The sequence below is a fragment of the Bos indicus genome, chromosome 14 (assembly GCF_029378745.1).
Source record: "Bos indicus isolate NIAB-ARS_2022 breed Sahiwal x Tharparkar chromosome 14, NIAB-ARS_B.indTharparkar_mat_pri_1.0, whole genome shotgun sequence".
Classification (NCBI taxonomy): domain Eukaryota; kingdom Metazoa; phylum Chordata; class Mammalia; order Artiodactyla; family Bovidae; genus Bos; species Bos indicus.
Genome location: NC_091773.1, coordinates 62,815,279 through 62,839,262, shown reverse-complemented (window position 1 = coordinate 62,839,262; position 23,984 = coordinate 62,815,279). Strand labels below are relative to the sequence as shown.

The 23,984-nt window shown below is 40.0% G+C and overlaps 1 protein-coding gene across 2 annotated transcripts in view; it reads right to left on the bottom strand.

Moving 5' to 3' along the window:
* NCALD (neurocalcin delta) overlaps positions 1–23,984 on the bottom strand; it is a 466,523-nt gene that overhangs the window by 173,972 nt on the left and 268,567 nt on the right. The window contains exon 4 of one of the 2 annotated variants that reach the window (XM_070803092.1): positions 20,264–20,351. The exons of the other annotated variant lie outside the window; for it this stretch is intronic. The gene's annotated coding sequence lies outside the window, so the exon portion shown is untranslated. The remainder of the gene's footprint in view (positions 1–20,263; positions 20,352–23,984) is intronic. 2 annotated transcript variants of the gene reach the window in all.

The following is a 23,984-nucleotide window of genomic DNA, read 5'->3' as shown; positions in this document are numbered from 1 at the left end:
AACCCATCAATACACACATATCAATATTAATTTCTGTATCTATTTATCTGCATGTGTATATAAATATGTATATGAGTATATGTACATGTGTGTGATATACATACACACATCTGCATATAAGAACATAGCCGTGTATATATACATACATATATGTCTATCTATTAATCTATATATCAGTATAAATACAAGATTTACTGATATCCTCAGATATGACTCAGTGACTTTGAATCAACTCACTTAACGTTGACACCCAGGGTCACCTTAAAGCCTCTACCTTGCGTCTAAAATCCTAGTGAGAATAAATAAAATCCTAGTCAGCACTGTGTCTTCTCAAAAAGATATGTTGAAGTCTTAACCCTCAGTATCTCAGAGTGACCTGATTTGTAAATAGGGTAGTTGCAGATTTGATTAGTTAAGATGAAGTCAGACTGGTGCAGGGTGGAGTCTTAACTCAACATGATGGGAGTCCCTCTAAGAGAAGACAGAGACACAAGAGGAAGACTGCCACGTGAAGACAGAACTAGAGATTCGAGCTATGCTGCCACAAACCAGCACCTGGTACTTGGGCTACCAGAAGTCGGAAGAAACAAGGCAGACTTCTTCTCTAGATCCTCTGGGGGGAATATGGTCCCGACAAAACCTTGATTGCAAACGTCTAGCCTCCAGAACTGTGAGAGAATAATTCTCTGTTGTTTTAAGCTGCCAGTTTGTGATACTTTGTTATGGCAGCTCTTCAGTTCAGTTCAGTCACTCAGTCATGTCTGACTCCTTGCAACCCCATGAACTGCAGCATGCCAGGCCTCCCTGTCCATCACCAATACAGCACCGATCAAGTTGTACTGTTTTTACCCTGTATATACTGGTAATACACAAATTACCCATTTTCCTCCAAAAGGTGCCTCGGTTACATCACACTTAAGACTGCCTGGATCCCTCCTAGACCTCTGTCACTGGTGGCAAAGACAGCATCTTCTTTGTTGTATCCCTACCACCTGGCACAGTGCCAGGTGCAGGGTAGGTGCTCACTAAATGCTTGTTGACTTGAACACCCACAGGCCTTCTCTGTCAACCCATTAGACTAAACTAGCCAGGAGATCTCCTTTCTAAGACATTTTGTTTTTGGCTTCAAGCTCTGCTGGGTGAAATTCATCTGTCCTTCCTTCTTTCCTTTCTTCCTTTCCTCTTCCCTCCAACAAATACTCACTGGACACATACATGTGCATGGCATAGCTCTAAACACTAGAAAAATAACACCAAGTAAAATACTAGAGAAATAGCAGTGAACAAAAGAGACAAAAATCCTTGCCATCTTGAAGGCTTTCGTTCTAATGGGGAAGAAAAATTTGGAATCTGAAATTGCAAATCACCTTTGTCTAAATGATATAAGTAGCAGCAGAGGCTAATAGAATGCACTTTGGGAATGGTTTCCAGGGGTTATTTGACCAGCTGTGGTCTGGGGGCATCCTTTCCAACAACCAAAGGCCACAGCTGAACAGCTGCACTTTTCTCATCCAGTTTTTAAAATTCCTCTTCTTCCCTAAGAGGAAGAGTGAGGTGGGGGTGAGGTGGGGATGGGGGGTAAGAGGGAAAACCAAACTGGCCAGGAGGAGAGTGGAAAAGATAGAATGGGAATAATGATTATCCTATAATGCATTTTAAAGCCAACCCTTCCTGAGCTGTGCCAGGCTAAGCACCTTACCTGTTATTAATAATTTTACTGTTATTAAATCATTATGTTGAGAACATAACTGCATAACAATAATGGCGAGCCACTACTGAGAGTTTGCTGTGTGCCAGGAAGTGGTCTAGACACTAACCAATTTGCTCCCACTTACTCCTCACCACAATTCTGAGACAAGTACCATTATTTTTCACTTCACAGATGAAGAGCTGGATGCTTAGAGAGGTAAAGTCATTTGCTCCAAATCCCACAGCTAGCAAATGGCAGAGTCCAGACACAGATGTCAGGATGTTGGACTCCGAAGTCCTGGCTCTTTCCCTGTTCTCAGGGAGCACTCTCCCTTCTACTTGCCCAACAGGAGGCATTAACTGACTGGAGCTGCCCAGACCATATAATCTTCAGACAGGATTTCCATCCACAAAAATGTTTTTCTCAACAATGGATGCTCTTGCTGACCCTGTCCCCTTTCATTGCTTCATTGCATGTACTTTTTATAGCCCTGCGGTCCCAGTCCTCTGTCTCACCTGTTTACTGGGGTAACAGATATCAGCTGTGACACTTGCTGAATTTCCAGTGGTCATGGTCTCTATCTTTCCCAGCACCTCTCAGCCTTTTAATTCTCTCATCATTATTTAAGCCAGCACGGAGCAATTTTCAAGACATCCAATTAGCAAAGTGCACAGAAGGAACTGGGTCCATAATTAATTAGTGATTCTAGGACACCACATAACAAAAGCAAAGCCAAGCATGTGGAAATCCCTGCAAACTGAAACAAGAAGAAAAATTACACATTCCAGGACCCTTCCCCAAGAGGGAAAAAGAAGTGAACAATATGCTCACTTGAATTCCAAACTTCTCCATCTATCTTGGGACCAAACAGTCATTAATCAATGGATGACAATCCAAGTGGAACATCTCCCCGCTCTGGGATGAACAGCTGCCTCTGTTCCAGGGATGAACTGATTCTTTCCCCACTGTCTTCATGTAGGAACATTAGCTCCTCTTTCCTCCCACAACCGTTCAAGCCACTTTAGAGAATCTTTCCTTTAAGATGGCCTCAGGCCTTGGAATTTCTTGCTCATCATCAGAGCAGAAGTCAAGTTGCTGCTGCTGCTGCTGCTCCTAAGTCACTTCAGTCGTGTCCGACTCTGTGCGACCCCATAGACAGCAGCCCACCAGGCTCTCCCGTCCCTGGGATTCTCCAGGCAAGAACACTGGAGTGGGTTGCCATTTCCTTCTCCAATGCAGGAAAGTGAAAAGTGAAAGGGAAGTTGCTCAGTCGTGTCCGACTCTTCGAGACCCCATGGACTGCAGCCCACCAGGCTCCTCCGTCCATGGGATTTTCCAGGCAAGAGTGCTGGAGTGGGGTGCCATTGCCTTCTCCAGAAGTCAAGTTAGAACACCGTAATTTAAGATACCAAGCTAGAATGACTTTGGGGGCAGAGAAAGAAAAGATAGAATGCCAGGATTCTCAGATGTACAGCTACTCTTAATTTGAAGATGAAAGGAGGGCTTGGGTAAATGACAGGGGAGTACTAGCACTGTTATTAGTGAAACCATTACATTTTTATTAGGAGGAAACATGGATTATGTTCACTTTTAGTTATGGATTCTGTCAGTGCCTGGAAGATCAAGGCCAACAAAATAATAAGTCCAAACAGTATTTCAGCAAGTTCCCGCATCTTACAGGAGTGATATCACTTACCATCACATACTTGCCAGGAGTGAAAATTAGGAGCCTTATACAGAACATTAACCTACAGTAGGAAATGGCAATTCACTCTAGTATTCTTGCCTGGAAAATCCCATGGACAAAGGAGCCTGGAATCCATGGGGTCACAGAAGAGTTGGACACAACTGAGAGACTGAGCACTCAGAACATTAGAGTGGTAGGAATCTTTTGTTACTTTTTCTTACCTGCAGCCTAATTTCTTTTTGGTTCTATTGGTTTAACACCAGCTTTCAGGATTGATCTCTGTACTTATGCGAATTTACTGAAATCAAGCCCCACCAAGCCGCAGTCTAAGCACTTTGCTAATACCAGGACAGTGGATACAAGCAGTGTTAGTTGGAAGGAAAATAAGAATGCCTGCCAGGACATCGATAAGACATACCAGTTGCTTTTGCTGCTCCTGCTCAAAAGAGTAAATACTATGATGCCTGTTGCTAAGCAATGTCTCAGTTTCAGTCCTCAGTTACTCCATAGTAACATGGGATGCCTTACTTCTGTGATTTTTAGCCTCAGCAGCCATGGCTTCCAACACAAAGCAAAAGTGATTACTACAAATATTCACCCTTCTGACTCAAAGATAACACTGTTTTTAGGGATCCTATGTGAGAGTGACAGACTCTGTAGGACAGTCCCTGACCTTGTACTGATGACAATTCTTTGGTTTTCAGATGCTAGAAAGTTGCTCAGAGTAAGCAGATAACTAAAGGGCTTTGCACCCCTTTCCCCCAGTTACCCAGCATTCCCTGGTTACCCAGGATTCCTTGGCTACCCAGAATTCCCAGTTACCCATCATTCATAGTCATCTGGCATTTCCCAGAGACAGTCAACAAGAAAATAAACTCTTCAGCAGGATTCTACCAATGCAGTCTCTACTTACAGGAGCAATGCAGCACAAGACACTACTCTGTGAAAGTCAGAGCACAGAATCTGGAGCCAGACTCCCTGAGATGAATCTCAACTACGCAATTTCTCATGGAAGTGATTTTGGCAAGTTAATGTCTTCATGCTGTTGTTTTTTCCCCTGTTATTGCCATGATTAGATAAGTTGGTGTGTGTAAAGTGCTTAGAACAGCACCTCCTTCTGGCAGCTTCTGGGTCTAGGGCAAGCTATAAATGTGTTTGTGAGTCTTCAAAACAATATCACAGTTTGTAAAGGAGGGAAAAGCTGACTCCAGAATGCACCCTTAGGATCTGTATTCACTGCTTTTGCATTTCAAACGAAAAAGTTAGAAATTGCCAAAATCTGAATTCCTATAACATCAAATTGTTACTAATTATGGTTCTGGTCATATGCCACATGTTTCCCAGAAATATCAAACGTTCCATGGAAAACTCGGTGGGTAATAAGGGTGGGGAAAACATATAGTAAGTGTTCATGTTTTTCTTGACTGTCAGTTTTTAATACAATGAAATAGTCAATGAAAAATATGAACATTCAATTACAACTACTTACCACTTCAGAAAGACACTCTTGAACTACTAAAAGTTAGAAATCTATGTTCAAAAACAGCATTGTCAAGTATTCTATATCTCTTAAACTTTAAATTTTGAAAATATGACTCATATACCAGGTGTTTTCCCAAGTAGAAAATTACAGTGGTAGATGTTAAACTAACTCCATGTGATTCTCATTTTCAAAACTAAAATTTTGGACTATTTAGTATCCCCTTGAGGTGCCATTTTGATTTCAAATATAGTTTTCTTTTTGTGGGGTCTTTTTCCTACAAGAAATACATTTCTCTTAGTTTTTCAACACTGTTATTTAACAGGCAAAGTGTTTTAGATTTCTTTTATCTGCATTTATTTCACTTAAATTAAGTTGAATACAGTGAGTTTTTGCAACTATTTAGGGAAAGAAAGTGAAATCATTAAGTGAGCTTCGTTCTTAAATGTTATACCAGGACTAGCAGGTTGGGTGTTCCATTTCAGTAGATTTTATACTAAAGAGAATGTATGTTTAAAAGAGAACAGTCTGATATTCTCATTAATTTCTATTTTCAGTCCAATATTTCTTATTGATACAGGTTAGACATGATCATCCTGTAAATGCTAAAAAGTGATCAAAATCTGATCCAAGTTACTTTGGTACTTTGATCTGTAATATGACAATTCTATGTGGAATAAGTGTGCTTACCATGTGATGGCAATGCCAGATGCTAGGATAATAATGATGAAAAAAGCAGACATGGGCCCTGTCTTGCAGAGCTTATCATCTAGGGCAGAGCTATTTAAAGTGTAGTCTCTGAACCAGCACCACCTCATGAACTATTTCTCATCAGACAGCAACAGAACCAGTACAGAGATTGCAAATAATCGTTTAGACACATTTACAGCAGTGGACACAGCTGCACCACTCAAATGTGTAATCAAGTGGACTTGGCTCATTGAATGGGGTCTAGACAGTTCAGATATGTGAATTTTACATGGCGCTATCCCAGTACTGGTCATAGACAGGAGAATACATATTGGCCTGTAATAAATAAGAAATTTTGAAAAAATCTAGTTCTTCCCACAGATAGTTTGAAAAGCACCAGTGTAGTGCTTTCCAATGGAGAAGGCAATTGGCACCCCACTCCAGTACTCTTGCCCGGAAAATTCCATGGGTGGAGGAGCCTGGTAGGCTGCAGTCCATGAGGTTGCGAAGAGTCGGACACAACCGAGCAACTTCACTTTCACTTTTCACTTTCACGCATTGGAGAAGGAAATGGCAACCCACTCCAGTGTTCTTGCCTGGAGAATCCCAGGGATGGGGGAGCCTGGTGGGCTGCTGTCTACGGGGTCGCACAGAGTCAGACATGATTGAAGCGACTTAGCAGCAGCAGCAGCAGAGCTTTCCAAATATTATAGGACACAGAGAGAGATTAATTCCAACAGAGAAAATTTGGGAAATTTTCATGGAAAAAATTCTGAAACATGGATTGGAATCTGTGGAGTAGAAATCATAACATGAGAAAAGCTATAAAGGCAGAAAAATGCAAGGATGCCCTGGGCAACTGAGTTCATTGCCCCTGAAGTGTGATATGGAGACGAGCAAATGGAGGTAAAGGAGACAAATCTGAAAAGATGGGCAACCTAAAGTTGCCCAGTTAGGAAAGGCTTTAAGTGCCATGGAAAAGAGTTAGAACTTTATTTTTGACAATTGGAAGCTCTTAAATATTCCTGAACATCATAGCAACATGAAAGAACGTTCTATTTAACAAAATAACATGGGTCTCATTTGAGCTCTGTGAAACACTTTGAATCAAGAGGCCTTTAGGCAAAGTAGATAATAACAGTAAAAAGGAATTCAAAATAAAATTCTCTTAATGGTGTCATATATTAGTCATGAGTCTAAGTGAATTTATGCAATCTGTGTCTCCCCAGGCACCACAGCATAGTAAAATCCACTTTCGAAGATTCAATCATATATGATTAAAGTGATCTGGAAATGCCATTTCTTAGCTGAACAACGACAGAACACACATTTTTCCCATTTTCAGAAACTTTGAGTAAACCACAGATGTTAAGGGAACATTAAACCAATATGCTATGGTAATAACTTACACTAAAATGTCAAGAACCATCACCAAAGGATACAAGGGTGGCACTTTTTTCTCTCTGCTGCTTTCAACTTCCTATAAAACCAGAAATAAACTTGTTGAATGTGCCTCATGCAAGTTTCTATGTATCTATCACCAGTTCAGTTCAGTCACTCAGTCATGTCCGACTCTTTGCAACCCCATGGACTGCAGCACTCCAGGCCTCCCTGTCCATCACCAACTCCTGGAGTTTACGGAAACTCTTGTCCATTGAGTCAGTGATGCCATCCAACCTCTGTCATCCCCCTCTCCTCCCACCTTCAATCTTTCCCAGCATCAGGGTCTTTTCCAATGAGTCAGCTCTTCGCATCGGGTGGCCAAAGTATTGGAGTTTCAGCTTCAGCATCAGTCCTTCCAATGAATATTCAGGACTGATTTCCTTTAGGATGGACTGGTTGGATCTCCTTGCAGTCCAAGGGACTCTCAAGAGTCTTCTCCAACACCATAGTTCAAAAGCATCAATTCGTTGGCACTCAGCTTTCTTTATACTCCAACTCTCACATCCATACATGACCGCTGGAAAAACTATAGCTTTGACTAGACAGACCTTTATTAGCAAAGTAATGTCTCTATTATTTAATATGCTGTCTAGGTTGGTCATAACTTTTCTTCCAAGGAGTAAGCGTCTTTTCATTTCTTGGCTGCAGTCACCATCCGCAGTGATTTTGGACCCCAAAAAATAAAATCTCACTGTTTCCATTGTTTTCCTCATCTATTTGCCATGAAGTGATGGGGCCAGACCATGATCTTAATTTTCTGAATGTTGAGCTTTAAGCCAACTTTTTCACTCTCCTCTTTCACTTTCATCAAGAAGCTCTTTAGTTTTTCTTCATTTTTTGCCATAAGGATGGTGTCATATGCATATCGGAGGTTATTTCTCCAGGCAATCTTGATTCCAGCTTGTGCTTCCTCCAGGCCAGCCCTTCTCATGATGTACTCTGCATGTAAGTTAAATAAGCAGGGTGACAATATACAGCCTTGATGTACTCCTTTCCTGATTTGGAACCAGTCTGTTTGTTCCATGTCCAGTTGTTCCATGTCCAGTTGTAACTGTTGCTTCTTGACCTGCATACAGATTTCTCAGGAGGCAGGTCACTACAAACAAAGCTAGTGGAGGTGATGGGATTCCAGTTGAGCTATTTCAAATCCTAAAAGATGATGCTGTGAAAGTGCTGCACTCAATATGCCAGCACATTTGGAAAACTCAGCAGTGGCCACAGGACTGGAAAAGGTCAGTTTTCATTCCAATCCCAAAGAAAGGCAATGCCAAAGAATGCTCAAACTACCACACAATTGCACTCATCTCACACACTAGGGCTTAAGATTCCCATAAATGTCTCTTTTAAAAAAATAGTTGAGCAGCTAAGTAAGTTTTAATCTTTGAGGATACAATTTTGTAAGGTTTTTAATGATGAAACAAGGCCCTCAAAGTGTAAACCACTCCCTCCCTTCCTACAGAACACATTACCATGTCAGGATTGCACACATTTGGCTGAATAAAAATCTAATTCTGGTTTCACAATATAATTTTTAATTGTGATGTAAGAACTACAGAATTAGAAAGAAACCATGCTGTTAAACTGAAAGCTATGCACTTGGAGTTGGACGTGTTTGCAATACAACACAAAGCTAAAACAGCACTTCGAGCCCCTGATGATGCTGTACTCAAGAAGCGGTTCTCAACGAGAGGGATTTTGCTCTCCCAAGAAGACATTTGGCAATGTCTAGAGGTGGTTGTCATACTTGGGAGATACTACTGGCACCATGAGGCCACTAAGCATCCTACCGTGCATAGGACTGCTGCTGCTGCTAAGTCGCTTCAGTCGTGTCCGACTCTGTGTGACCCCATAGACGGCAGCCCACCAGGCTCCGCCAACCCTGGGATTCTCCAGGCAAGAACACTGGAGTGGGTTGCCATTTCCTCCTCCAAGGCATGAAAGTGAAAAGTGAAAGTGAAGTCGCTCAGTCGTGCCCGACTCTTAGCAACCCCATGGACTGCAGCCTACCAGGCTCCTCCGTCCATGGGATTTTCCAGGCAAGAGTACATAGGACAGCCCTTCACAAAAGAATTATCTAGTCCAAAATGTTAACAGTGCTGCAGCTAAGAAATCCTGCACTAAAGGATACACTAACAACATTTCTATTATTCCTCATGTCTTATATAGAAATAATCACTTTGATTCATGTAATCTGGAAATCAGAAAGCAGGAAATTCTTGAAAATTAAAACAGATACGCATTATGCCTCCCTTTGATCCATGAACTACTCTCTGACTTTGGCAAGCAAGACCTGAAGGTGACCCCACAGGTGTTCTGGTTTATTAATTGCATCAATGGTAATAATTTATATGCAGATATGAAAATAGTACCACATGGAAATCTTCAAGCAGAAAAGACAGGCATGACTGAAAATGCAAACAAGGTTCCAGGTAAGTATTATTTTCTGAATGTAAGTCACTGATGATTGTAACATGCACTATCAGTTAAAAAACAGCTTTAAGGAATGTGGCAAAGAACCATCTCTCCTTAAATGTGTATGTTGATTTTATGATGTGAACCTTTTATTGAGATAATGTGTGCAAAATCTACAAAGTATTTTGAGTGTATAATAAGATATATGTAGCTCTCTTTCTGTAAAAAGAAATAGAAAGACTCCCTCTTAAATCGTTTCCCATTGGTGTCAACTCAGCTAATTTTACTTAAATCTTTTCATTGCTCCCCTCCTCCTGCCCCCACCACTCCAGGAATTGCGGGTCAGGTGCCAGTGGGAGTGCTATCACTAGCTTCTCAGAAACAAGAGTAAATACAAATCTCTCAGCTTCCTTCTCTTACTTTTTTCAGACAGAGGTGTCTTTCATTTTTATTTATTTATTTTTGGCTGTGCAGGGTCTTCACTGCTATGCGGGCTACTCTCTAGTTGCAGTGCTTGGGCTTCTCACTGCAGTGGTTTCTCTTGTGGAGCACAGGCTCTAGGCACTCCGTAGTTGCGGCTCCTGGAATCTAGAGCTCAGACTCAACAGCCGTGATGCACAGACTTAGTTACTCCACAGTGTGTGAGATCTTCCTAAAGGCCAGAGGTCGAATCCATGTCTCCTACATTGGCAGACTGATTCTTTACTACTGAGCCACCAGGGAAGCCCTCCTTCTCTTATTTTATTCTCTTGGAATTTCTCCGAAGTCTTTGACTGTGAACTGAGTACTCTGAAGAACACCTGTGCTGAGCGTGGTCCTAGCTCTGCTAGAGGACATAACTTTATTTAACTAAACAGGGGAGTAACCATACACAGATACAATTCAATATATATTTGAAATAATTTTTAAAATTTCATCTAAAGACCACTTACACCATTTAATCATAGACAAAACATTACTATAAAACCTATATATTTGCTTCCTGGCATATTGTCTGCTTGTCCAACTAGAATTTAAGATCCACATGAACAGGGAATTTTGTCTTGTATTTACTGGCCGAATGAGTGAATGAATCAATGAATACCTTCTCCCAAATAGCAGAGTCATTATACAGTTGCAAACTCCTTCTTATTTTCACTCTAACGACAGGAGACAACAGGACTAATCCATGGTATGTCCATTTGTCCATGTGTGCATTCATGCATTCATTCATTCTCTACCAAGCCTTTCATGATCCGCCCCTGCCACCACTCTGCTTTCCCTCACAGCTTGCTCCCTCTGTTCTCTAGCAACACTGGCCTTGGTTCAGTTCCTAGTAAGCTCCAAGCTCCCTCCTACCTTGGGGCCTTGGCCTAGAACACTCTCCTCCCCACTGTCCATCTCTTCAGATTTCTTCAGGGAAGCCTTCCCTATCACCATTTCAACTAGATGTAGTGCCTCTATTTTATAGTCTTGGTTTCCCATCTTTCTTTGTGCTCTTTCCTCCTATCATAGTATTGATCACATTTGTAAAGAATATTTCTGTAATTATTTGATGAACATCCCTACACCACTCAACTGGAGACAGAAACCATCCCTGCCGTGTTCTCCATTCAAATCCTCATCATTTAACACAATGCCTGTTATTAAAATACAGCAAGCACTCAATATTTACTGAATGGGTAAATGAATTAGGTTTCTAGGAATGTGATCTGTTATTAAATATATGAGTCATGATATACTATATTATTTTCCACTAGGGCTCAAGTAAGTAGGTGCTTAATCAGTGCATACATGCATGCTAAGCTGCTTCCGTCGTGTTCAACTCTTTGCAATCCTATGGACTGTAGCCTGCCAGGCTCATCTGTCCATGGGATTCTCCAGGCAAGAATACTGGAGTGGGTTGCTATGCCCTCCTCCAGGGGAATCTCCTGACCCAGGGATTGAACCCAAGTCTCTTACATCTCCTGCATTGCAGGTATGTTCTTTACCACTAGCATCACCTATACTTTTTGGTTAATTGGAATCATCAGTTATCTACTACAAACAACATTCTCCTAAGTCTACATGATACTCCAAGAACTTACTACAAAATTGCTGAGAAGTCATCTACACTCTATTCTTTTTTCTAAAAAAACATTGACTTTATTAGATGTTTTGGCTTTAAAAACATGACTGAATGGGAAGTCATTGCAGGGAATCAATTATCTGAACAATCAGTATTTGTCTCTATTTGAAAACATATGGATGGATACTTAATTATCCTCTAGATATGTGGTATCCTGTGCTCTCAGCTCTGAGATAATCTCTCTCCATTACTAGTCCCGAACAAAGGATATGCTATTGATGAAGTAGATTTTTTTTTAATAAAAAAGGATTTATGCGACATTGAAAATAAAAAGTAGTAAGCTCCTAGGCTAAGAGGATTAAAATAGCGTTTTTTAAGAGGAGGAGGAAAAAGATCTTTAGTGCAGAAAACTGTAGAAAAATAAAAATCCATGTAACTGAGAAGTTAGTCATATAGGAAGCCTTGGGGAAGAGTATGAACTTCTTGGGGATTCAGACGAAGTAATTCTAGCTAAGGGAGATAAAGAGAGATACCCAGACAACAGCAAATCAAAAATGATTGTAAATCTAGAGTCTATTCATATACTTCACTTTCAGATAGTGTTTTACACATATCTTTCCTATCTATTGTTGTCAGGAACTCTGTCACTAGGTGACTTTCACAAGAGTCGAATTCTTGAACGAAATTCTAGAAAGCCCAGGAAATTGGGGCAATGTTTGCTACCTTAGGCCATTATTTTGGAATGCTTAGAAAGTTTAATCTCTATTCAAGGGGTCATCCTGACCCTTGCCTTGCCTTCTCCTCTCAAGCCAACAGTAATTGAGCAGGAAGTGGTTCCTTCACTGCCTCAAGAACTTTCCAGTTAATTTCTTATTCAAATCCTCCTCCTTTGGGTCTGGCAGATGCCTCAAATCTCTGGCACACACTCAGCCTCTCGTTGCTCTGCATAAATCAGAGATGGAGTAGAGTATATTTAAGGCTCACTCAAGAAGGAAAAGGCTTCCCTTGTGGCTCAGATGGTAAAGAATCTGCCTGCAACGCAGGGGACCTGGGTTCAATTTCTGGGTCAGGAAGATCCCCTGGAGAAGGGAATGGCAACCCACTCCAGTATTCTCATCTGGAAAATTTCATGGACAGAGAAGCCTGCTGGCTACAGTCCATGGGGTCACAAAGAGTTGGACATGACTGAGTGAGTAACCCTTTCAAGAAGGAAATCTGCAGTGAGAAATCAACTGGCCCTGAGATCACAGACCCAGAAGACAGACTTGGACTTCCCTGTCAGTGCAGTGGTTAAGAATCCTCCTTGCAGGGGGCGATCCTAAGATGGCAGAGGAATAGGACGGGGAGACTACTTTCTCCTCCACAAATTCATCAAAAGAACATTTGAACGCTGAGCAAATTCCACAAAACAACTTCTGAATGCTGGCAGAGGACATCAGGCACCCAGAAAGGCAGCCCATTGTCTTTGAAAGGAGATGGAGAAGTCTTGAGGCTACTGTAAGAATAAGACTGAAAACCAGATGCATGAGGCTTAAGTCCAAATCCTGAGAACACCAGAGAACTCCTGACTCCAGGGAACATTAATCAATAGGAGCTCATCAAATGCCTCCATACCTACACTGAAACCAAACACCACCCGAGGGCCAACAAGTTCCAGAGAAAGACATACCATGCAAATTCTCCAGCAACACAGGAACATAGCCCTGAGCTTCAATATACAGGCTACCCAAAGTCACTCCAAACACATTAACATCTCAAAACTCATTACTGGACACTTCAGTGTACTCCAGAGAGAAGAAATCCAGCTCCACCCGCCAGAACACAGACACAAGTTTCCCTAACCAGGAAACTTTGACAAGCCACATGTCTAACCCGACCCAAAGTGAGGAACCTCCACAATAAAGAGGAACCACAAACTGCTAGAATATGGAAAGACCACCCCAAACACATCAATATAAACAAGATGAAAAGGCAGAGAAATACCCAGCAGGTAAAGGAACAGGATAAATGCCCACCAAACCAAACAAAAGAGGAAGAGATAGGGAATCTACCTGATAAAGAATTCCAAATAATAATAGTGAAAATGATCCAAAATCTTGAAAACAAAATGGAGTTACATATAAATAGCCTGGAGACAAAGATTAAGAAGATGTAAGAAATGTTTAACAAGGACCTAGAAGAAATAAAAAAAGAGTCAATATATAATGAATGATGCAATAAATGAGATCAAAAACACTCTGGAGGGAACCAACAGTAGAATAACAGAGGCAGAAGATAGGATTAGTGAGGTAGAAGATAGAATGGTAGAAATAAATGAAACAGAGAGGAAAAAATTAAAAGAAATGAGGACAACCTCAGAGACCTCTGGGACAATGTTAAATGCCCCAACATTCGAATCATAGGAGTCTCAGAAGAAGAAGACAAAAAGAAAGGCCATGAGAAAATACTTGAGGAGATAATAGTTGAAAACTTCCCTAAAATGGGGAAGGAAATAGTCACCCAAGTCCAAGAAACCCAGAGAGTCCCAAACAGGATAAACCCAAGGCTAAACACCCCAAGACACATATTAATCAAATTAACAAAGATCAAACACAAAGAACAAATATTAAAAGCAGCAAGGCAAAAACAACAAATAACACACAAGGGGATTCCCATAAGGATAACAGCTGATCTTTCAATAGAAACTCTTCAGGCCAGGAGGGAATGGCAGGACATATTTAAAGTGATGAAAGAAAGTAAACTACAGCCCAGATTATTGTACCCAGCAAGGATCTCATTCAAATAGAAGGAGAAATCAAAAGCTTTACAGACAAGCAAAAGCTGAGAGAATTCAGCACCACAAAACCAGCTCTCCAACAAATGCCAAAGGATCTTCTCTAGACAGGGTGTATAAACTCGAACCCCAAACAATAAAGTAAATGGCAATGAGATCATACTTAGCAATAATTACCTTAAATGTAAATGGGTTGAATGCCCCAACCAAAAGACTGGCTGAATGGATACATAAACAAGACCCCTATATATGTTGTCTACAAGAGACCCACCTCAAAACAAGGGACACATACAGACTGAAAGTGAAGGGCTGGAAAAAGATATTCCATGAAAATAGAGACCAAAAGAAAGCAGGAGTAGCAATACTCATATCAGATAAAATAGACTTTAAAACAAAGGCTGTGAAAAGAGACAAAGAAGGACACTACATAATGATCACAGGATCATCCAAGAAGAAGATATAACAATTATAAATATATATGCACCCAACATAGGAGAACCACAATATGTAAGACAAATGTTGACAAGTATGAAAGGGGAAATTAATAATAACACAATAATAGTGGGAAACTTTAATATCCCACTCACACCTATGGATAGATCAACTAAACAGAAAATTAACAAGGAAACACAAACTTTAAATGATACAATAGACCAGTTAGACCTAATTGATATCTATAGGACATTTTACCCCAAAACAATGAATTTCACCTTTTTTTCAAGTGCACATGGAACCTTCTCCAGGATAGATCACATCCTGGGCCATAAATCTAGCCTTGGTAAATTAAAAAAAAATGAAATCATTCCAAGCATCTTTTCTGACCACAATGCAGTAAGATTAGATGTCAATTACAGGAGAAAAACTATTAAAAATTCCAACATATGGAGGCTGAACAACACACTGCTGAATAACCAACAAATCACAGAAGAAATCAAAATATGCATAGAAGCGAATGAAAATGAAAACACAACCCAAAACCCATGGGACACTGTAAAAGCAGTACTAGGGGAAGGTTCATAGCAATACAGGCTTACCTCAAGAAACAAGAAAAAAGTCAAATAAATAACCTAAGTCTACACCTAAAGCAACTAGAAAAGGAAGAAATGAAGAATCCCAGGGTTAGTAGAAGGAAAGAAATCTTAAAAATTAGGGCAGAAATAAATGCAAAAGAAACAAAAGAGACCATAGCAAAAATCAACAAAGCCAAAGGCTGGTTCTTTGAGAAGTTAAATAAAATTGACAACCCAGTAGCCAGATTCACCAAGAAACAAAGGGAGAAAAATCAAATCAACAAAATTAGAAATGAAAATGGAGAGATCACAACAGACAACACAGAAATACAAAGGATCATAAGAGACTACTATCAGCAATTATATGTCAATAAAATGGACAACTTGGAAGAAATGAACAAATTCTTAGAAAAGTACAACTTTCCAAAACTGAACCAGGAAGAAAAGAAAATCTTAACAGACCCATCACAAGCATGGAAATTGAAACTGTAATCAGAAATCTTCCAGCAAACAAAATCCCAGGACCAGACAGCTTTACAGCTGAATTCTACCAAAAATTTAGAGAACAGCTAACACCTATCCTACTCAAACTCTTCCAGAAAATTGCAGAGGAGGGTAAACTTCCAAACTCATTCTATGAGGCCACCATCACCCTAATACCAAAACCTGACAAAGATCCCACAAAAAAAGAAAACTACAGGCCAATATCACTGATGAACATAGATGCAAAAATCCTTAACAAAATTATAGCAAACAGAATCCAACAACATATTTAAAAGATTCATACATTATGACCAAGTGGGCTTTATCCCAGGGATGCAAGGATTCTTCAATATCTGCAAATCAATCAATGTAATACACCACATTAACAAATTGAAAAATAAAAACCATATGATTATCTCAATAGATGCAGAGAAAGCCTTTGACAAAATTCAACATCTATTTATGATAAAAAACCCTCCAGAAAGCAGGAATAGAGGGAACATACCTCAACATAATAAAAGCTATCCATGACAAACCCACAGCAAACATTATCCTCAATGGTGAAAAATTGAAAGCATTTCCCCTAAAGTCAGGAACAAGACAAGGGTGCCCACTCTCACCACTACTATTCAACATAGTTTTGGAAGTTTTGGCCACAGCAATCAGAGCAGAAAAAGAAAGAAAAGGAATCCAGATTGGAAAAGAAGAAGTAAAACTCTCACTGTTTGCAGATGACATGATCCTCTACATAGAAAACCCTAAAGACTCTACCAGAAAATTACTAGAGCTAATCAATGAATATAGTAAAGTTGCAGGATATAAAATCAACACACAGAAATCCCTTGCATTCCTATACACTAACAATGAGAAAACAGAAAGAGAAATTAAGGAAACAATTCCATTCACCATTGCAACGAAAAGAATAAAATGCTTAGGAATATATCTACCTAAAGAAACAAAAGACCTATATATAGAAAACTATAAAACACTGGTGAAAGAAATCAAAGAGGACACAAATAGATGGAGAAATATACTGGGTTCATGGATCAGAAGAATCAATATAGTAGAAATGAGTATACTACCCAAAGCAATTTATAGATTCAACGCAATCCCTATCAAGCTATCAGTGGTATTTTTCACAGAACTAGATCAAATAATTTCACAATTTGTATGGAAATACAAAAAACCTTGAATAGCCAAAGCAATCTTGAGAAAGAAGAATGGAACTGGAGGAATCAACCTGCCTGACTTCAGGGTCTACTACAAAGCCACATTCATCAAGACAGTATGGTACTGGCACAAAGACAGAAATATAGATCAATGGAACAAAATAGAAAGCCCAGAGATAAATCCATGCACCTATGGTCACCTTATCTTCGACAAAGGAGACAAGAATATACAATGGGGAAAAGACAATCTCTTTAACAAGTGGTGCTGGGAAAACTGGTTAACGACTTTTTAAAAAATGAAACTAGAACACTTTCTAACACTATACACAAAAATAAACTCAAAATGGATTAAAGATGTAAACTTAAGGCCAGAAACTATAAAACTCCTAGAGGAGAACATAGGCAAAACACTCTTGGACATAAATCACAGCAGGAACTTCTATGATCCACCTCCCAGAATATTGGAAATAAAAGCAAAAATAAACAAATGGGACCTAATTAAACTTAAATGCTTCTGCACAACAAAGGAAACTATAAGCAAGGTGGAAAGACAGCCTTCAGAATGGGAGAAAATAATAGCTAATGAAGCAACTGACAAAGAATTAATCTCAAAAATATACAAGCAACTCCTGCAGCTCAATTCCAGAAAAATAAATGATCCAATCAAAAAATGGGCCAAAAAACTAAACAGACATTTCTCCAAAGAAGACATACAGATGGCTAACAAACACATGAAAAGATGCTCAATATCACTCATTATTAGAGAAATGCAAATCAAAACCATAATGAGGTACCATTTCATGCCAGTCAGAATGGCTGCTATCCAAAAGTCTACAAGCAATAAATGCTGGAGAGGGTGTGGAGAAAAGGGAACCCTCTTACACTGTTGGTGGGAATGGAAACTAGTACAGCCACTATGGAGAACAGTGTGGAGATTCCTTAAAAAACTGGAAATAGAGCTGCCATACGACCCAGCAATCCCACTGCTGGGTATACACACCAAGGAAACCAGAATTGAAAGAGACATGTGTACCCCAATGTTCATTGCAGCACTGTTTATAATAGCCAGGACATGGAAGCAACCTAGATGTCCATCAGCAGATGAAAGGGTAAGAAAGCTGTGGTACATATACACAATGGAGTATTACTCAGCCATTAAAAAGAATACATTTGAATCAGTTCTAATGAGGTGGATGAAACTGGAGCCGATTATACAGAGTGAACTAAGCCAGAAAGAAAAACACCAATACAGTATACTAATGCATATGTATAGAATTTAGAAGGATGGTAACAATAACCCTGTATGTGAGACAGCAAAAAAGACACAGATATATAGAACAGTCTTTTGAACTCTGTGGGAGAGGGTGAGGGTGGGATGGTTTGGGAGAATGGCATTGAAACATGTATATTATCATATGTGAAATGGATCCCCAGTCCAGGTTCGATGCATGATACAGGGTCCTCGGGGCTAGTGTACTGGGATGACCCAGAGGGATGAGATAGGGAGGGAGGTGGGAGGTGGGGTTCAGGATGGGGAACACATGTACACCCATGGTGGATTCATGTCAATGTATGGCAAAACCAATACAATATTGTAAAGTAATTAGCCTCCAAAAAATTAATTAATTTATTAATTATTTAAAAAAAAAGAATCCTCCTTGCAATGTAGGGGACACAAGTTCGATCCCTGGCCTGGGAAGATTCCACATACCACAGGGCAACTAAGCCCATGTATCATAACTGCTGTGCTGGAGCTCTAGAGACCGTGCTCCACAACAAGAGAAGCTACTGCAGTGAGGAGCCCATGCACCACAACCAAAGAGTAACCCCTACTTGCAGCAATTAGAGAAAGCCACAGCACTGCAACCAACACCCAGTGCAGCCATAAACAAGTAAATAAATGAAATTTTTTTAAAAGAGAGAGAGACTTGGATGCTTGCGGAGGGCCAATAGCAGACATACTGATTCTCCACACCGTCACATTAAGGAGAAGGGTCCTTATGTTGGATCATACATATGCTTTACTGTCTTTGGGGGCAAAAATACACATTTCTCATTATTCTGTAGCTTGATATCACAATGATCCAAGGAATTAATGCAATGGCTACTACCATGTTTAGGGTTGTGATCCATAAGTACTTCAGAGTATCTCAAGCCGCCTGATTACTGCCAACTTAAATGCATAATTCTCTCCTGGCCTTCAGGAGAAATGTATTGGCATTGAGGCTTAGTTATAAATGTTATGAGAAAAAAAAAACAATAGATATTGACTATCTCGACTTCAAATATTTTATTACTGTCCTATAGCTTTCATTAAAAGAACTGGCTTTATTCAATTTGGAATACAGTTGAAAGTGAAAGGCTTTTCACTTTCACTTTCTCATTATATCCAGATGAGCTATGTTACTCATCTATTAATTAAACCATAGAGAGTTAATGGGTGATGAAGGAAGTGGGATGAAAAAGAGCTAAATACATATAAGTTTCATTTTATATTGACTTATCTCCCTTCCCTGAAATATCAGCAAAATACAAACTAAGGTTCTGTTCTGGCCCACGTTCACTTTAATATTTTTACCATTTGGTCTTCATATAGAACTATTTGGCCAAGTAAGTATTCATGCCTTCTTCACAGTCACAAAAAGTATTGCCAGGGCTTAAGCCAAACTACCTTGTCTACAAACCTTGGCTGGCTCGCATCTGGAGCAATTAACATATTTTGAAAATTGTCCAAGGAATTCATAAATCAATAGATTTCCCTTCCTGAAAAGCCAATTTCCTAAACGTTCAATGAGATGGCTTTTGAGACCCACACCAACTAAATAGGAAAGTAATAGTGTTCCTATCTTAACAGGAAACTCATGATTGCGGGTGCTGCTGCCCTCATTATACCAGAACAGGATTTCAAAAGAATCTTTTCTGAATTAAAAAATATTCCATCTATTTGCTGCACAGTATCCTCTTTGATCTTTTGTATTAAATGATAGATACGGAAAGTAAGGAGGGGCACATATATATTGTCCTTTTCTCCAGGAAGCAAGTTGGGTTTTTTATTTCATTATCCCTTCTCCTACTTGTTTGTTTGTTTTTTTAATTAAGTAAATTTCTATTTAATCAGAGTCACTACAGAAAAGAATTTTTTTTAAAGTAAAATGGTAAAATAGTTTTTGGTAACAGAAATTTATCTAGAGTTAAAAATGGAAATGCATACTTCATGACAAAGTTTTAATGGCAGACATAAACTAGCATTTTCTATTTACCAAATACCAGAAACATTTAACACACAACAACTTAACCAGGATGCAACATCTTTGCATTCTGAATCATAATTTACACAATTCAAAACCCAGGCATTTGAAAGGTTAAAAAAGTAACTCACAATATGCAGTCACGCAGTGTCCCGGATCTCAGAGCCTTCCACAGCTGTAAGGCCAGATTTGCTCGCCAGCAGTTCTCTGGCCCTGCAACTGAGATCACTCATAATTAATGAATAATTTACTTGAACACTTGACAGCTCAGTAAGCGGTTTATGAAAGGCTGTTACTTTTACTTCTTCTGTAGTTGCCTTTGCAAACAGGAAACAGGAAACACACCTACAAGAGCACTGACAGACCTCAGCTTAATTGGTCTTTTCTCAAAGTACTCAGTGGAGAGTCTTGTACCACAGACATGATATGTCCCTAAAAGAGCAATACTCAGATCCTTCTATTGCAGAATTTAAAATCTTTTAGACAGATGCCATGCAGGCAATTTATTACAAGCATTTTAGTAACATTCAGGCCTTATGACCTTAATCCTGGAAGGACTATAAATTTCAGAATATGTATATAATATTTATAAATATATACATATCAACACATATATGTGTATATATAAGTACAAATATATAATACATTAAGCAATATATTATTTAAATATGGATTATTTAAAACAATAAGCAGCATATTAAAGTAATATATATAATTTTCCTGGAATATATGTGGAAACTATCATTTAGGAATCTTTTGTCTACACGTAACAGAAACCCAGCTCAAAATCCCTTAAACAAATAAATAACAAAACAAGAAAATATTTTGGTTTATTGAGTTGGGGAAGAAAAACCTGGATATAGGTCTGGTTTTAGGAAAACAGAGTTTCACTATTTATATCTCTTGATTCTCTGCAAGTCTCTTAGCATGGTATTTTCTGTAGAGTGACTTCACCTTCTGGCTGCCTTTCCTCTTGGTGCAAACAAATAACTTCAGTGGTTCAAGATCACACATCCATCTTCCAAGAGGGCAGTGTTAGCGTGCTGCCAGTCTCAAGCTCTGAAGTCATTCTGATTGCCCATCACTGAATCAGTCACTGTACTTGTCTGAACGGCTTTAATCAAGCCTTATCCTTGTAAGAGGTGACAGCCTCTCTCTCTGTCTCTCAGTCACTCAGTCATGTCTGACTCTTTTTGATCCCATGGACTGTAGCCCGCCAGACTCTTCTGTCCATGGAATTTTCCAAGCCAGAATTCTGGAATGGGTAGCCATCCTACTCCAGGGGATCTTCTCCTGAGTCTTTTGAGTCTCCTGCATTGGCAGGCAGGTTCTGTACCACTGGTTCCACCTGGGAAACCCAGAGATGAGGGTAGGATGTTCCAAAGAAAAATCACATGGAAGGGCATTCAGGTTACTAAGAGAAAGGGACAAGGGGGAAAGGAATATTGGAGGAAATCAACAAATGTCTGCCATGACAATGTTTGGCAATAATCCGAAGATTGGTATTTGAGGATGTGTATCTATGAAAATACTGGATCTTGGGTTACTACTGCACAATTACACTCATCTCACATGCTAGTCGGAGAAGGCAGTGGCAACCCACTCCAGTACTTTTGCCTGGAAAATCCCATGGATGGAGGAGCCTCGTAGCCTGTAGTCCATGGGGTCGCTAAGAGTCGGACACGACTGACTGACTTCACTTTCACTTTTCATTTTCATGCATTGAAGAAGGAAATGGCAACCCACTCCAGTGTTCTTGCTTGGAGAACCCCAGGGACGGGGGAGCCTGGTGGGCTGCCATCTATGGGGTCACACACAGTCGGACACGACTGAAGCTGCTTAGCAGCAGCAGCAGCACATGCTAGTAAAATAATGCTCAAAATTCTCCAAGCCAGGCTTCAGCAATATGTGAACTGTGAACTTCTTGATGTTCAAGCTGGTTTTAGAAAAGGCAGAGGAACCAGAGATCAAATTGCCAACATCCGCTGGATCATGGAAAAAGCAAGAGGGTTCCAGAAAAACATCTATTTCTGCATTATTGACTATGCCAAAGCCTTTGACTGTGTGCATCACAATAAACTGTCGGAGACCTGCCTCTTGAGAAATCTGTATGCAGGTCAGGAAGCAACAGTTAGAACTGGACATGGAACAACAGACTGGTTCCAAATAGGAAAAGGAGTATGTCAAGGCTGTATATTGTCACCCTGCTTATTTAACTTATATGCAGAGTACATCATGAGAAACGCTGGACTGGAAGAAACACAGCTGGAATCAAGATTGCCGGGAGAAATATCAATAACCTCAGATATGCAGATGACATCACCCTTATGGCAGAAAGTGAAGAAGAACTAAAGAGCCTCTTGATGAAAGTGAATGTGGAGAGTGAAAAAGTTGGCTTAAAGCTCAACATTCAGAAAATGAAGATCATGGCATCCGGTCCCATCACTTCATGGGAAATAGATGGGGAAACAGTGGAAACAGTGTCAGACTTTATTTTTCTGGGCTCCAAAATCACTGCAGATGGTGACTGCAGTCATGAAATTAAAAGACGCTTACTCCTTGGAAGGAAAGTTATGATCAACCTAGACACCATATTCAAAAGCAGAGACATTACTTTGTCAACAAAGGTCCATATAGTCAAGGCTATGGTTTTTCCAGTGGTCATGTATGGATGTGAGAGTTGGACTGTGAAGAAGGCTGAGCGCCGAAGAATTGATGCTTTTGAACTGTGGTGTTGGATAAGACTCTTGAGAGTCCCTTGGACTACAAGGAGATCCAACCAGTCCATTCTGAAGGAGATTAGTCGTGGAATTTCTTTGGAAGGAATGATGCTAAAGCTGGAACTCCAGTACTTTGGCCACCTCATGCGAAGAGTTGACTCATTGGAAAAGACTCTGATGCTGGGAGGGATTGGGGGCAGGAGGAGAAGGGGACGACAGAGGATGAGATGGCTGGATGGCATCACTGACTTGATGGACATGAGTCTGAGTGAACTCCAGGAGTTGGTGATGGACAGGGAGGCCTGGCGTGCTGCAATTCATGGGGTTGCAAAGAGTCGGACACGACTGAGCAACTGAACTGAACTGAACTGAACTGAAAGATGTCTGAAAGAGAATGAGCTGAGGTTCAAGAGATACTGATTACCCAAATCTTTGCATTTAGTAAGATTTTCTATTAACATTATGTTTTTATGTTTGCTAAGAAAATAATAGTTCAGAATTTTTTCACTTTGTTTATGAAACACATATAGTGTATAAAGTGTGCTTGCATACGATCTTCCACCTTGTTATTCAAACAACCCTGCTAGGTAGATAGATAACCTTGGCAGAAGCTTAGAGAGTAGAGTAGATACTGCTCTTAACTCTCCAACACTCAGTCTGCTCTTTGTTCTACCTGGACCTTGATTTTCCTCAGGGCAGCAATTTGCCCTGTTTAAACTACAGCTAAGGATGGGCAGGTAGAACACTTAGGGCCCTGGACATGTAAGTTGAAAGTACTAGGTAGAGCTTCGGGAACAGCTCTATTAAAGGGCTCTGGTGTTTACTTTTTGCCCTTCCCCTTCCAATGCCTGAAACACCAGTAAAATGCCAGAGGTGGAGCCGTATCTTGCAACCACGGAATGACAAGTATACCACATGCTGGGAAGACCAAATTGAAAGGAAAGCCACTATACTGGGCCTTGTCTGCCTCCTCCTGGGCTATTAGATGAGAAAAACCTCTATATTGTTAAGCCACCATAGAAGGGCTCTTGTTCCGCGCAACTAAACATACACCTTATACAAAGAAGCTTAACAATCTGGCTATGACAGATCAAGGCTTAACCCCAGGTTTCTTGACTCTCTGTGTTGCCTC